This window comes from Brienomyrus brachyistius, unplaced genomic scaffold (assembly GCF_023856365.1).
Source record: "Brienomyrus brachyistius isolate T26 unplaced genomic scaffold, BBRACH_0.4 scaffold36, whole genome shotgun sequence".
Classification (NCBI taxonomy): domain Eukaryota; kingdom Metazoa; phylum Chordata; class Actinopteri; order Osteoglossiformes; family Mormyridae; genus Brienomyrus; species Brienomyrus brachyistius.
Genome location: NW_026042311.1, coordinates 3,584,526 through 3,599,770, shown reverse-complemented (window position 1 = coordinate 3,599,770; position 15,245 = coordinate 3,584,526). Strand labels below are relative to the sequence as shown.

The window sequence follows — 15,245 nt, the reverse complement described above, 5'->3', positions numbered from 1 at the left end:
AGTGGAATCTCCCTGACCACCTGTAGCTGGTTTGGTGGGCCACAATTCTGAAGAATGCAACAGAAATGATGGTCCATCTCGCCAACGGTTTCTTCCTGCCAGGTCCCTCAAGGTCTTCCCTCTGGTTATGTCGTCTGCTGGGTTACTGGCCGAATCAACATAATGCCAGGCTCCAGCATCTGTCAGCTCCTGGATTTCTGCCACTCTGGTGCCGACAAACACTTTAAACTGGCACGAATCAGACTGGAGCCAGGTGAGCACGGTCGTGGAATCAGTCCAGAGAATCACATCGTGTATATTTATGGTAAGTTCCTTCAACAGAAGTGCTGCTAGTTGGCTACCCGTCAATGCAGCACACAGCTCTAATCGTGGCATTGATAGCTGACGCTTGGGGGCCACCCTTGATCGTGCAGTCAGGAATGCCACTTCCACTTGTCCCTTGGTACCTTCACTCCGTAGGTAAGCAACAGAGCCGTATGCTCGCTCCGAAGCGTCACAGAAGATGTGTATAGTTTGGTGACTACTGGAACGGTCGATTGCAGGGCTTACATAACAGCGAGGCAGGGTTACCTGTGGGAGATGCTGAAGCTCTTCTACCCATGCCGACCATGCCTGGAGGGCATCATCTGGCAGGGATGGGTCATCCCATTCTCTCTGCTTACTCCACAGGTGCTGCACCAAAGTCTTGGCCCTAGTGGTAAAGGGGAAAAGGAAGCCTAAAGGGTCATACAGACTGGCCAGCACTCGGTATATATTTCTCATAGTAGAGATGGGATATTCCACCAGGCGACATTTGTATCCTAGGGTATCCGAATGACACAACCAGCGAAGTCCCAAGGCTTGCTCTTGAGGGTCTGCCCCTGACCCATTAAGCCACAGCACACTGTTGCCTGACCTTAATTCCTTTGGCAAATGATTAATGACCTCAGGAGTGTTACTAGCCCACTGACGAAGTTCAAACCCGCCTGCAGCTAGCACTGCTTGCAACTGGTCGACTAAGTGTTTGGCTATATCTTTGGAGGGCAGGCTCTTCAGGCAGTTGTCCACATAGAAACAGCGCTCCACTGCTATCCGAAGGTCTTTCCCTGGCTGACTATGGTCAAACACGTGCTTCTGGAGAGCAAAGGTAGCACAGCATGGGCTACATGTGGTACCGAAAGGGAGAACCTGCCACTCATATATATTGGGTGGTAGTTCTTTCTGTAGGTCCCTCCATAGAAAACGAAGAAGAGGCTTGTCTTCAGGGAGCAATCTCACTTGGTGGAACATGCCTTTGATATCACTGCTGAAGGCTACAGAATGTTCCCTGAATCTCAGCAGGACACCTAACAAACTGGATGTTAAGGTCGGTCCAGGCAGAAGCAGGTCATTAAGGTTATTACCCTGGTAGGTGAATGAACAATTATAGACTATCCGATTCTTCTCATTATGACTCACAATGTGGTGGGGTATGTACTAGGATTCACTGGTTTGGTTCAGCTCCTGCTCCGAGACCTTAACAGTATATCCTGCTTGTTCCAACTTTTGCATTTCAGCACAATAGGAGGCTGCTTTCTCTGGCTCTTTGAGCAGGCGTCTTTCTGTGCTACGGAGATGTGCTAGCACAGCTTCCTTTGGTGCATTAAGTTTGGGCATGTTCCTTACCCGTAGCAATGGCGTGGCATAACGCTGGACTCCTTCTACGTCTACCCGTGATGTTTTTTCCTCCAGCAGCCTCATAGCTTCCTGATCCTGTTTGGATCTGGTAACAAGCTTCTCATTCCTATAAGGCAACACATCCAGTTGCCAGAGCCTTTCAACTTGTTGAAATAACTCCGCAGCTGGTGAGGAGGTGGACACATGCAAGCACTGCGTGGGTTGGAGCTGCTGCTGAATGAGCTTGGTAGGTCCCTGGAGAGTCCAACCTAACCTGGTCTTTACTGCTGCGGGCCCCCCAGGTGGTCCTAAATGCACAGGCTCCACTGGTGTAATTAAGTGGGGGTAGTCGGACCCAATCAACACTAGAGGGTGGGCATTATCAAATGCTTGAAGTGGCAAACCCTTTAAGTGTTTGTATCTCCTTTGCAGTGATTTCACGGCGTAAGTGTGTTCCGCTAGGCCCAATTGGTCAGCAGTGAAAGCTCCCTGGATTCTGAAAGTCTTCTGTGGTTGACTGGCAGGGGATATAGTGAATGTGACTGATGTACCATGAATAACTCTAATGTCCTGACGTACAGTTCTCAGAGCAAGGTCCTCGGGATTCCCTTGAAGTTTAAGGGAATGGGCAGCAGCAGGAAGTAGGATTGTGCGCTCCGATCCATCGTCTAGGATAGCATAAGTCTCCAGACTGTGTTCTCCATTGCGCAGTATCACTTTGCTGACCTTCAACAGCACTTGGCTACAACCTGCTCGCCTATCTAAATAGAGGACCTCGTTAGCGGAGCTGACAAGACATGTGCTGTTCCCTTTTTCTGGCCTTGTGTTAAGCTCATGGAGAGCATCGAGATGTTTCCCATTACATTTCTTACAGGTCATCTTTAGACGACACTGTGCAGCTTGATGGGAGCGACCACAACGCCAACATCTCCTGTTGCTCTTCACCCAGGTGGTCTTCTGATCTACTGTGAGTTGACTGAAGTTTCCACACTGGTTCAGGTAATGTAGCGAATTAACACAGTAGGGACAATATGCCGTGCTCTTATCTTGTTGCTTACTGCTGCTAGCCGAAGAGGGCTCAGCTGAAGAGATGCTCACCACTTGGTCTGCCCCATGTAGAATAGTTGCCGTCCGATTAGGTTTAAATAGCCTATGTTTATCCCTTTTCATGTCTCCATCACCCTTTCCATCAGCTTGGGCAAAATCATATCCACTCTCTTGGATCCTTATCTCGTACTCTAGCCAATCTGCAAAGTTCAGGAGGGTAGGAATACGGACATGTTGCGGATATAGATATCTCTTGAATTCAGCCCGCATGTCTTGTGGAAGCTTGGACAACAGCCGAGTGACATGTGAGCCGCACTGGAGCTCGATGTGCCCACTCTCCCCCAGCTGATCAAGCATGCCTACCAAGGCCCTCACTCTCAAGGCAAACTTCTTAAATCCACTAGCATCACTACTGCGGATATTGGGAGCGTCCATCAGTTCAGCAATTCTCCTCAAGGCCAGTTGATGAGGTTGCCCATAATGCTCTGTGAGGGAGGCCATAGTGTTTGAATAGGGTTGCTTGGAGTTCATATACGAGTCAGCTATGAGGAGTGCTTCCTCAAACTTGATATGATCTACTAGAATTTGGTACTTAAACCTCTCCGTTGCATCTTCAGGCAGGATGTTGTCAAGGGCTATTTTCAGTCTTGCAAACTCTCTCGGGTCCCCCTTAGTGAAATATGGGATCGTGGGCTTAGGGCCCCGATAAGCTATTTCTCGTTGGTGCTCTGGGCTAATAGGCACATGTTTAGGTGCTACTGCATCATAACTGCATTGTGACTCTGATTCAGAGCAACCTTCTGGTTCACAATAGACTGGAGTTAGATGCTGCCTCTCATATGACATTGGCTGCGGTGCCCTCCCCAATCATCTGAGGCAGTCAGTCAGCTCCTCCACCAAACCCTGTGGCACTTCAGTGGTTGGTGATGGTTGAAGTGCTTCATGTACTACTGGAGGGGGTGGCAGCGGCCATTCTGCATCCTCTTCTGCCCACTTGCCTTGCCTTTTAGTGGACTCATGTGTCACCGGTAGATGGCGATCCAGTTCCTGGTGTGGTGGCTGCGCAAAGGGGGTGTGTGGCACAGAAGGTACTGGCTGTTGACTGATATGGGTGGGCTGTGGGGTATGGACACTGAGCTGTCTCTGCATCTGCATCATAGTTAGCTGGAGTCTATGGTTATCCTGCCGTAGTTGCTTAATTGCTTCTAATATCTCTGGGGATGCCTCTGTTCCTTGTTTGTGCTGTGGAGAAGGAGTGCTATCCTGCATCAGTCCTCCATATGGTGTTTGGCTGACTGACCGTGGGCAAACCCTAGGTACGGGACTGCTCTGCTCATACTGCTGCTGATACTCGAGCGGGGTCATCTTGGCTGCCCTCTCCATATCATGGTATTCTTCTGGCATTCTAGCAATATGGCCCATCATGTGCATCGGGGAGTGAGGTCTGTCATGAGCTGGGAGATAGACATCATAATCATCAAATCTAGCTGGCAGACGTGTGTGCCGCCTGGGCCTGGTATTAGTAGGCTGAGCTTCCCCAAGAGGCTGATCGGAGAACATTATTCTAAACTTCCACAGTAGCCACCGTATCCGGCTCAAAGGACCAAAAATTGTTGTGCAGAACTAGCCTACTATTACTGATTGGTGAGAGAGGTGTGGCCGCTGTGGTACATCCAATGAAAATGCCAAGAGTATATTCTCCAGAACTTTTAATAAAGGCTTGGAACAAGGGCTCTGTACTAGTATGTGTGTGTGTGTGTGGCCGGGTATCTGAACGCACACAATCAAAGATTCCCAGCGCGGTATATCGCTCCCTTCCCGATATGACTAAACCCACGTTCTAAAAGAAGAAAAGGAAAAACATGGCGGGGATAACGTCCAGTTTACGCTTGCCTCAGTCAGAGTCCCTATTGGTCACGTGTCTCTGGCGAAGTCGTCCAATGAGAGCAGGAACTGGGCGGGACTCGCAGGGTGCGAGCTGAGCATAACAGGCAGACTAAACCCGCAGCCCTTTAGCACACGTACACACCCCTTTTGACGTAAGGGCTATACGTATGCAGTACGTGCCCTGTACGTTGTAGTCACGTGGTCTCTACGTTCAGCCATGTGAGTCCTACGTTGTTAATACTTATAGGCAACATATGTATTACGTGTCAAATGTGACTGTGATGTTGTTTTCAGCACAGTCCATTTGTTGGAGGGGTGAATCACGGGTTTATTTAAACTGGCAGAACAGTTATCTTTAAATCTTTACAAAGTATAACTGGCAGTTTTAACATTTAATGAAACTGGAGCAAAAATGGTAATTCTGGCTAATACTGATTTAATTGCATTTCCACAGAATGCAGGACATAATTTAGGGTGCCAAACAAAACAGCGGAACTGCAGTATAGCCAATTATTTGTTTCAGTAGTTTTATAACAACTCGAACATAAAATGTTTGTTTTTCTGAGATAAAAGTCCAGTTGAAACAGACATTATTTTTAAAAGTTAGATTGGATTTAAGAGATGGAACATGTTGCTTGTGTTAATACTGCTTTGATTTTGAGGATGAAGTCTGAAGTGTAGGTGACGTGTAACAGGTTGTTATTTTACTTTTAATTTATAATTATACAAGATTCTGTTTTCCTTCTTCTGTCTAACCTGATGGTTACAATATCCTTTAAACTTTCCCATGATGCTTTTGTCCTGCATCGCCCCTCCCTCTGTCTTTTCCCCTTTATAAGGGTCCCGACCTCATTTCCTCTTACCTTTGGTGTATTGCACACGTGGGAAGAGGTGAGGATCTAGTGGCAGGGTCCCCCGAGTTAGTAAATCAATTGTATAATTATGACCCATATATATTATATTTGATTTATTATTCATCATAAGCAGGGGATAGAATAAAGCAGGGATGTAATATCCCTTCCTCCTGCACCCCACACACACCTGATAACACCCCAAAACACAATGCAGAGTATAGGCAGGGAATGACCGGTTACATAGGTACACTAGTGCGGCTTGTAAATATGCCCTTAATTTATGCCTGAATATCCCTCCCATATAGTGGCTGACCACATATCATGTGAAAGACCCGGAGAGAGTGAGTGTATATATATATATGTATGATGTGCATGTGAGAGACACCATCGGAAGTCCGGTTCAGTTCCTCAGAGGCACTACTATGGAGGCGCTTACAGTAATAAACTAGCTGACCGCAAAAACTGGCACTATGATGGAAGTTATGCAGATGTGCAGAGTAGATGGAATAATTTTTGTACCTCCATAAGATTGTATGCCTTTTGCCTGTGTCTCCAGCCAGTGCCGGGGGTGAAACGCGCCTGCAATTATCAGCGGGATAACATTATCGTTCTTTTTATTCTGTGGAAAATGAAAGACCGATTTGCTGGCCAGATTTATTTATGAATCATAAACATGTTGTGGGCTATATAAGTAAAGTCAGGGCTCTCAAGTCTTATGCATTGACTGTGAGACACTTGCATTTCAACCAGTTCACATGTTCACGCGCCGCACCTTATGTTTGTCAAGCTGAGAAGTAAGGGTTAGGGTTATAATTATCAATAAATAATGTACTTCCCTGTGAAACAATGATGCTGGATGTTTATTTGCATATCATGATATGGTGCAGCCTTTTAATAGGTTTCTGTTTTTCTGTTAATCCATTCATGGTGTTGAATAAGTCAGCAAGCATAAGTGTAAGGCTAGTGAGTGACTGGTGTTTTCGGGGGAGACTCCCTAGAGCTGGAGAGAAATACCTTAAGGCACGGGATGAAAAATCCCAAATCTTCCAGGAAAAATGTCAGCATTATATGTATTTGCCACACAGAACAGAACAAAAAATTCCTTAGGGAATCACACACCTACCATAGTCACTATACTACTCAGAACGCCTGGCAGCCACCAAATCAAACATAGGAAAAGGAAAATTTATAGCTTTAGAATGTGGTAGAGACTAATATCCATAACGTACCATCCTAGAACACACTGTGTTCTAAAATTTAAGCCTAATTAAAATCTGAATATTAAATGAGGAAAATAATTTGATTTGTTCTTCTATCCCAAGTTGTGGTCTAAAAGCAATAAGACCACCATCCATTATACCTGCTTTGGGGAAAATGCACTCCTGTAGCCACTAGGGGAGCTCTCACCTCTTCTGGGCCCAGCTAAATAATTATGTTACGCATTCTAACAAGCTTTATTATCTGTGTCAATAAGCCCTGCTTTCACACTAACACTCCTGCTGAGAGGCTAGTTTGATTACCAGTCTTGCCCTTGTCATTAGGAACACATGAGAATTTGCGCAGTGCTGTTTCACAGTGGATTCTCACTGGTTTTCCCCAAGACTGGTACGATACATTTTATTTAGTTTCATACCACAGGTTATTGCAAGAGGGATCAATTGGTTTACTTTTATACTGGTGCAAGGAAACTATTATTATGATGGTGGGTTATCAAACACAGTAGCTGGCTACCTCAGACATAAGACGCCCATTACATACCTGTGTATCACCTATATGGGCTTGGAATCTGTATATCAATTGAAATAATTATTCATAGCCCAGATAGCATCATATTATTGTTTCAGCGTTGAAGTATAGTTAAATGCATTGAATTATGCTCAGTGATAAATTATCAGCATTGAAACTGAATAGATTTTTGGTCAGATGTTCAATATTGAAAAATTAATGGTGGCGAAACCTTGATATAAAGTGACTTTTTCAACATTGAAAATAAGATGCTGAGTTAACATCAATATTATTGAAAATAAAAATGGAAAAATGAATTTATGGGGGGTGGCATGATGGTGCAGTGGTCAGCACTGTTGCCTCACACCTCTGGGACCCGGGTTTGAGTCTCTGCCTGGGTAGCATGTGTGGAGTTTGCATGTTCTCCCCATGTCGTCGTGAGGTTTCCTCCGGGTACTCTGGTTTCCCCCCACAGTCAAAAAACATGCTGAGGCTAATTGCAGTTGCTAAATTGCCCGTAGGTGTGTGTGTGAGAGTCACTGGTGTGTGAGTGTGCCCTGCAATTGGCTGGCCCCCCATCCTGGGTTGTTCCCTGCCTCGTGCCCATTGCTTCCAGGATAGGCTCCGGACCCCCCGCGACCCAGTAGGATAAGCGGTTTGGAAAATGGATGGATGTGCACCAAAGCACACACGTTTTTTTTCTGGTGGCTTAAACACATTTTTGTAACTACTGGCTATTTTGCAAAAACTCTGCACACAAATAAAAAAACCACCAAATCAGCAAAATGTTGTAGGTCTCTTGCAAAAGCTAATAAATCTTGCTTAACTCTTCAAACCTTTGGAAAAATTTTATTTTTGTACCAATCAGTTAACACAAACCATCATCTTAATAAGCACACAATGCACCAACTACACACTGATGGTAGGAATGGAAAACACATCTGGCTTTTGCTTTCTCTGTGCACGAGGTATGTCAATTTGAGGTCATACTTACAATTCAAGATTCAAATTTCAAGTATGAATGTTTATTCACATGCATCAAAACAAACACAAGACAACATACAATTTCACTGAGAGAGAGAAAAAAAATCATTCTTGTCGTCTCTTTGGGTCCGGCCACAGAATTTCATCAACATCACATGCAATGCTTTCTAGTCCAAGGCACCGGGGAAACTCTCCTGGAGTGCCTTATCCTGGCCTGACATGATGCCTGGTCAATATCCTCGCATGCCTCCTCCATTGCCTGTAAAAGAGCCATGCGTTGATGGGGATGACGATCATAGACCTTCCAGCACCAGGCAGAGAAGAATTCTTCAATCGGATTCAAGAATGGAGAGTAAGGTGGGAGGTTGAGTACAGTGAAGAGTGGGCGACTGTAAACCAGTTGCGAACTAAAGCAGTCCTATGGAAACTAATATTGTCCCATATGATGACATAACTGGTCTGTGAACATTAGTGAGCATATGATGTAGGCTGTCCAGGAATGTAATAATGTGTGCAGTGTTACATGGGCCCAGGGTTGCATGATGGTGAACAGCACCGTTCTGACTTATAGCTGCACACATAGTTATGTTACCACCACGCTGTCCTGGGACATTGGTTATGGCACTGTGTCCAATAATGTTCCTGCCATGCCAACGCGTTCACTGTTTCTTTCAAAAGGGACTCTGTAAATGTGCTTCATCCTGATTCTGTTGCATGGCAGTACACGAGATAATGCAGAGATGCTCACATTGTTCATGTTTTGGGAGATGGTGTCATCCTCTATTATACGCTGCTGTATTTCTCGTAGCCTAATGGATTTATTTGTGATCACCATATTAACTATATGGGTCTCTCGTTCTTCAGTGAACATTCTTCCTCTGCCCCCAGATTCTGGATGTCTAGCAGGTCTGTAGAGTAACCTTTTCAGTTTTTACCTGTACAGCATTGTTGTGTTTCTCATTAGAGTATAGTACTATTACAAAACGTACTGTGTAGTAATTGTACTAACCGATTCTCATTTGGAACCGTCCTTATGATGCTTGCTACAGCGTAGCGGCTCAGGTCAGGCTGAACCCGTTGGCCAGCTTCCCTCAGGGTCATTCCATGGTTGATCACATGATCCACTGTTGTAGCTCTGATGACATCAGTTATTATATTTCTTCTTACCCTTCCTCCTTCCTCTTCACCTCCTCATCCTCTAAATTCACCTCCTAGTCTTCATCCTCTTCCGCGCCCTTCTCTAATTCTCACTCTTCTCAGTCTTCCTTCTCCCTCCATTGTTCTCCACACTGAAAGCTTACTGTACCTGTGGCTTATTTATAGCGCTCATGCTGATTGCTAATTATCTAAAACCGTTTTCACATGTGACAGTGTGGCCAGACAGTTGGCAAAATAGTGTAAACAATAGCCGTCAAATGTGTATAGTTTTACTAGGAGTGTGTTGGTCATTTGGAAATTGTGTAAAAAAGTGAGTTGTGTTTACAGTTCTGCAAAAAGAGTGCTGTGCAGTGGATTGTATTTACACATTTGCAAATTGTGTGTTACAAAAGTGCCAACTGAGTGCAAAACAGTGAGTAATTTTGCTATAACTATTAATAGTTTTATAAGAATCATTTTTAGTGTTTAAACATTCAGAAAAACTGTAAAAAAATTAAACGGGGGTGACTGTCCATTAAGCAAATCTGCAATCCTATTACACGTAGCATGACACAGTACTGTTTTTGACTTTTTCTTTTAATTCACCGCGATTGTGATGAATGGGGCAAGAGAACAAAAACCACAGAAATGGCTCTTTGCATGCTAGCCAATGACTACGTGAGATGGTATAGTCGCTATGGTTTAACTAGAGAAGGCTTGGAGGAAAATGCTGTGGAAAACTGATTATTTTGTGTCTTCTCTATGCCTGGGCTCTCTAGGAAAAGCATAGAGACCATATGTATCTTTACAATTGTGTAGATTTCTGTGGGGTGCACATATATAATATATATCAAATTTATATTATATAGATTATATCTAAGCATCATTCATACTCGAGTGAGAAGACAATTATAAATCCATGTTATGAAAAGGTTTCTGTGTCGGAAAGGTACAGAAAGAGCCTAACGCAGGTTTACAGGAAACAAAGGTGTGGTGTAGAACACAAGGACATGGACAGAGAAAGGCAATGGCACAACCCCTCAATATGATCAATTCATCTACTCTGTGTCGTCCTCCCAGCTGTCAAAGTAATTGTCAGCAAATGATGTACTTGACACGTGCATTATTTACGTGTGAAGCCGTTCGGACCGTTTTAACATGTCTTAAAACTACGTGTTAACGCAGCCAATCTGAACGTCTTAACACGTTTAAAATTGGGTGCTACCACTTTATCGGTTTTGAGGGGAAGCCCTGCAGACAGTCATTGCAAGAAGAGAAAAATGTTCCTCGGTCACTAGATAATGACCTCAGGTGGCTGATTGACTGTCAGTGCCTGATCTGTTCCACGTTTTTACAGTTTTTTATTAGATTTGTTTAAAATACGTGGGAAAAAAATTAACAATGCAGTCACAGAATAATCATTTTGCATTTTAAAATAGTTTAATACTGTAGCACAGGAACAATACATGCAAAAGTATGGCAAGGCGTTTTAACATTTAATCGCTAGACTGGATATGTATTGCAGATATCTATCTTCCTAGTCAAAGAGAGCATTTCAGATATCCACAATGACATTCTTCCTATCCACAATTGTCATTTCAGATATCTAGAATGGCTATGCGACGTACATCCGGTAAAATATAAGGCAGCTAAATTATTGATGCCATTCATACTGTTGCTATGACCGTTCACTATAAACTCCTTATTACAAATAAATGAATAACTACATAGGTTTCTTTGCTGAATATATAGTTTTTGCTGTTAATGCAGAACAGAAAGTGATCAAAATGATAAGTTTAGCTCATCTGCACTGTTCACCACAAAGACACCAGTGCAATTAAATCAGTATTAGCCAGATTTACCATTTTTGCTCCAGTTTCATTAAATGTTAAAACTGCCAGTTATACTTTGTAAAGATTTAAAGATAACTGTTCTGCCAGTTTAAATAAACCCGTGATTCACCCCTCCAACAAATGGACTATGCTGAAAACAACATCACAGTCACGTTTGACACGTAATACATATGTTGCCTATACGTATTAACAACGTAGGACTCACATGGCTGAACGTAGAGACCACGTGACTACAACGTACAGGGCACGTACTGCATACGTATAGCCCTTACGTCAAAAGGGGTGTGTACGTTTATGCCAACCAATAGCATAGATGCATTAAAGGTACAAACGTCTTTAGAGGTTCAAATTGGCCACATTAACATGCAGTTTTAAGACGTGTTAAGATGTCCGAATGCCTTAACACGTAAATAATATACGTGTTAAGACGTAATTTGTTTGACGTGTTGACATGGGCGTCAAAGTAGACGTTAAGTCCCAAATGGCCTTCCATAACAAAGTGGTCTTTCAAAATAAAATCAATACTTATGTTTAATCAATTAGCCTATGATTACGGTTTAAAAGAAAATTGCGATGAGCCATTTTCTTTTGCATCCCAATAATTTTGATTTCATACATCATAAATAAAACCACATATTTGTTGATAGTGATGTATTTGTGATTTTTTTTCTATAGATCATATGCAGTATAAGGAGTCCCTTAGATGTCAGGGTGAGAAAATATATTTTTAATTGTTTTGTTTTGCAGAAGCAATGGGCACGAGGCAGGGAACAACCCGGGATGTGGGACCAGCCCATCGCAGGGCACACTCACACACCATGCATTCACACATGCACACCTACAGGCAATTTAGCAAGTCCAATTAGCCTCAGCATATTTTTGGACTGTGGGAGGAAACCGGAGTACCCGGAGGAAACCCCACGACGACATGGGGAGAACATGCAGTAATGGGGGTTCAAATCCCCAGACAGCGCCACCCACTGGGCCACATAGCATTTCATTTATCTGCAAATGTATATTTAAACCTTTAAGGTCCATCTCAGGCTCTTTGCAAGCAGAGATCAGGTCACTGAAATCTGAAGCAGTGTGTTACTAATCTTACTAAAGCATGACAGAAGTGCTCACTTCTTTAATATTTATTCTGTGATCAAAGCATTGACTGCAAAAAACAAGGAGACCATAACATCTCTAATAGGTGAAAACCCTAAATGTCAAGCGCCCCCTACTGGCTGGCTGCAGTACCATTATTAGCACCACCCATCCCCATGTCTTTCAGTGGTAAGAGGCGATTTTCCACATCACTTTCACTTTGCCCCCCCCCCCCAAAAGGGGGTTCTTTGTTTCTACTGTGCAAAATAAGTAAGTAAGTAATACTTTAAGGTATTTTGTGTCATTAATGTATGATTTAAATGCAGGTAGTTTTATTACAGGGGGCGGCATGGTGGTGCAGTGGTTAGCACTGTTGCCTCACACCTCTGGGACCCGGGTTCGAATCTCTGCCTGGGTCACATGTGTGTGGAGTTTGCATGTTCTCCCCATGTCGTCGTGGGGTTTCCTCCGGGTACTCCGGTTTCCCCCCACAGTCCAAAAACATGCTGAGGCTAATTGGAGTTGCTAAATTGCCCGTAGGTGTGCATGTGTGAGTGGATGGTGTGTGAGTGTGCCCTGCGATGGGCTGGCCCCCCATCCTGGGTTGTTCCCTGCCTCGTGCCCATTGCTTCCGGGATAGGCTCCGGACCACCCGCGACCCAGTAGGATAAGCGGTTTGGAAAATGGATGGATGGATTGTTTTATTACAGTCAGCTTTTATTCACAGTGAGTAGCTTGTCATCATGAAGAGGAAATGTGACAATCGTGAGTTTTTGGGCAACCACAGAAAAGCAGGAAAGTAGAGACAGTGAGATAATTAGTGCCAGTCAGATGATAGACGTATACAGTATGTGAGTCAAGGGTTCTTCATATATTAATCATCCCATTCAGATAACAAATCCTGAGAGATCCATTCCTGAGCATCATGCCAAGAAACACCACTTGTTTACTGATAACTGCTTTCATGTAAATTCTGCTGTGCTGAGAGTAAAGATGAAGAGGGAGAGACAGCAAGAGGCTGCTGACGGCAGAGAATGCAGGCGACATGGAGGGGGGTGAGAAAAGGAGCAAATATTGATGGTTAAGAGTGAATAATGACGTCACAGCAGCCTGATCCTGATGTTAGTTTAATATGCTTCTTAGTTTGGCCTGTGGTGTGTATTTCAGATACAGCATTTAAGCAGAGAGACTGAGTGTGAGACAGAGACAGTGACAGAGAGAGAGAGCAGACAGGCAGGTGAAGATGAAGGTGTATTAGGGAGGAGGGGGGAGGAGCTTGGACCTTCACCAAATCAGCCAAATGTAAATGTCATGTCTATCAAACAGGAGACTCTGCTTTCAGGAGAAATGGTTTAAAGATCACACTGGGCTCCATTACAGCCCCCCCTCGTCTTAAGGGGGGTTCTTTGTTTCTACTGTGCAAAATAATTTGTAACACAAATGTCTAAACTGGCATGAAAGACACATTCAGCTCTTGTGAAGACTGGCATGTGAAACTGGAAAAGGCACTGGGGAAATTCAGTGCACATAAAGACAGGCAGTGCCACAGATTAGCACTGATGACATGGATTCAGAAGATCAATCCTGTTAATATTCAACCTTCAGATGAGCTGGAAAGAGCAGCAGCAAGTGAGGAAAAATCTTCTGAAGTTAAGTACTTGGCACGGCAAGGCCTGGCTTTTCGAGGTGTTGGTAAGGAGAGTGGGAATTCTGATCCTTCCTGATCCTTTTGGTTTTGATGTGTGTGTTGTAATAAACCCTATTTTTCCACCCGTGTCATGTACTGCCGCAACCAGAAGAGGGCAGAAGATATGGCACAAAAACAAAGGAAGAAGCCTAACTTTAAAAAAACTTCAAAAAACATCAAGACTCATCCAGCATGGGGTGGTGGGTTAACGAATAACACAAACAATCAAAGAATAAGCAAACAAATGAGAGAAAAGATGCAGAGATGACTGAGAAGCAGGGGATGACTGGAGAAAAGACGACAGGACCAGAAGACAGGAGGGATACAGGGAGAGCGGAGAAGACAGTATAACTGAAGAATGGGAGAAGAGGAGAGACCGCAGAGGAAGGAGAACATAGATGACTGGAGGGGAGGGAATATAGGAGCAACAGAGAGAAGGAGGAAGGGCTGCGGAGGAGAAGACAGGATAAGAGGGGAAAATGTGAGCAGAGAAGAACAAACACCCCCACTGCCCAGCAAAGTGCACTTGTAAGTAAACCACAATTTTAGCCTTGGGCTCAATATCTGGACTTGTCTCTGTGTAGCAATGCATAGAATCCCTGACACTGGTTATGGCTGTACTGTATTAGTCCTAAACCTGCCATTATAGTGTAAGAAGAAAAGATTTTTTTTTTTAATAAATAATTTTAAAAAATTTTATTTGTAATTTTGATGTGTGGGGGGTGAGGGATGGGCGTGGAAGGTAATAGTTAATTAAGTGGCTACACCTGGGTTGTGAGGGATCTGGGGTTAAGAGAGGGAGTAGGAGGCGCGTTAGGGAGATTTGGTCTGGTAGGCACCGTACGCATTGGGTCCCGGGGGGAGGTGCCGCTCGCATGCCGTTTAGGGCTGCTGGCTGTGCAGCCAGAGAGTGGGCGGTAGGGACAGTTCCCGGTGCGGTAGGGCGAGGACAGTCAGGACAGTGGGGGTAGGAGGCTATGACCACTGCTTAGACGGGGTGGTTGATAGATGGGAGTAGCGGCACCCTCATAGGGACGGATTGGCGGTGGGGGGGTGGGATTCCCTTTCCGTGGGACGTTCTAGGTGACGGACCGGTGTGATTGTTCCTTCCCCGGGGGAGGGTCCTGATCCCTGGGGGGGAGGGGGTGTTCTGTTTTAACTATGTCTTTATTGTATGTGTGTTACGTGTGGTTTAAATGCGCAGTGTAACCGCTTAGGGTCGGGACAGGACTATATACAGTAGGCGGTTCTGGTCCCGTAACGCTTGCCTGTGCCCGAAGTGTGGGGATTACTGTGCATTGCAGTGCTATTGGTGTGCCGCGCCCTAATAGGGATGTTGTGTGGTGC

The 15,245-nt window shown here is 44.4% G+C and overlaps 1 protein-coding gene across 2 annotated transcripts in view; it reads right to left on the bottom strand.

Annotated features, from left to right (window-relative positions):
- LOC125721988 (uncharacterized) overlaps nucleotides 1–15,245 on the bottom strand; it is a 433,000-nt gene that overhangs the window by 246,012 nt on the left and 171,743 nt on the right. The window lies entirely within an intron of this gene.